This window comes from Sphaeroforma arctica (assembly GCF_001186125.1).
Source record: "Sphaeroforma arctica JP610 unplaced genomic scaffold supercont1.150, whole genome shotgun sequence".
NCBI classification, from domain to species: domain Eukaryota; class Ichthyosporea; order Ichthyophonida; genus Sphaeroforma; species Sphaeroforma arctica.
This window is the reverse complement of record NW_014040408.1, coordinates 9,300-10,282: the sequence shown is the minus strand read 5'-3', so window position 1 is coordinate 10,282 and position 983 is coordinate 9,300.

Here is a 983-nt window from a genome sequence, read left to right as displayed (position 1 = left end):
ATGTATTTACAGACAAATCTGTAATATGTATACAGACATATCTGTAATATGTATATATAGATATATTTGTAATATGTGTAGATAGATATATGTGTAATATGTGTATATATAGATATATGTGTAATAGGTATATATAGATAGATGTGTAATATATCTATCTATATACATATATATATATATATATATATATATTCACTCCTCCACAAATGAATGGGCCATTTTGTTATCACATGTTAAAGTATTTTCCAAGACTGTTCTGTTACATGTATTGCCTTGAGGTTTATATTCAAATGCGCACGATATCTAGCTGTGATGTGATAATATACATCATACGAGGATTATTAAGGAGTCTTTCATAATTCTGTATTTGTATGTATCCGTACAGAATTTTATACCTTACGCCTTCAATTCAGCAGGTTCTCAGTGTTGCAACTTGACCTTACCCAGTGTTGTTCTTTCCGTAGAACCAGCGTGTAATTTTTTTTGAGGGATATCGTACAATATATGACGTAAACTGCTCTATGTACGCGGCATCTTTCCATGGAAACTCTGGCGCCACTGCGCACTTTTCTAGCTGGTTTACATCTGCTGGTGATGGAAATAGAATCCAACTTCAATCAAGCACAGTACAGACCCGCACATTACCGAGTCTGCTAGGGGTGTAGTTATAAAAAAGCCTGCTAGGTATATTGTCACCGGAATACAAAGAGCCATAATCAAAGAAGGCAATACGTGTTGAATCATGAAGATCTTCCCCCTGATTAACTTCATATTGTATATCTTGTTCAGTATGTATACTCGAGATGGAGGTGTAGGAAATGTACCGAGTATATGAACTTAAACACATGCGTATATTGTAAGAGTTCTAAAAGTTATATATAAGTGCTTCTGTATTTAGTATTCGAAGCAGGGTTAGTCTATCGAGATACACATTGTACACACATTATATATGTATATATAATATAAATACCGTAAAGGCAGTG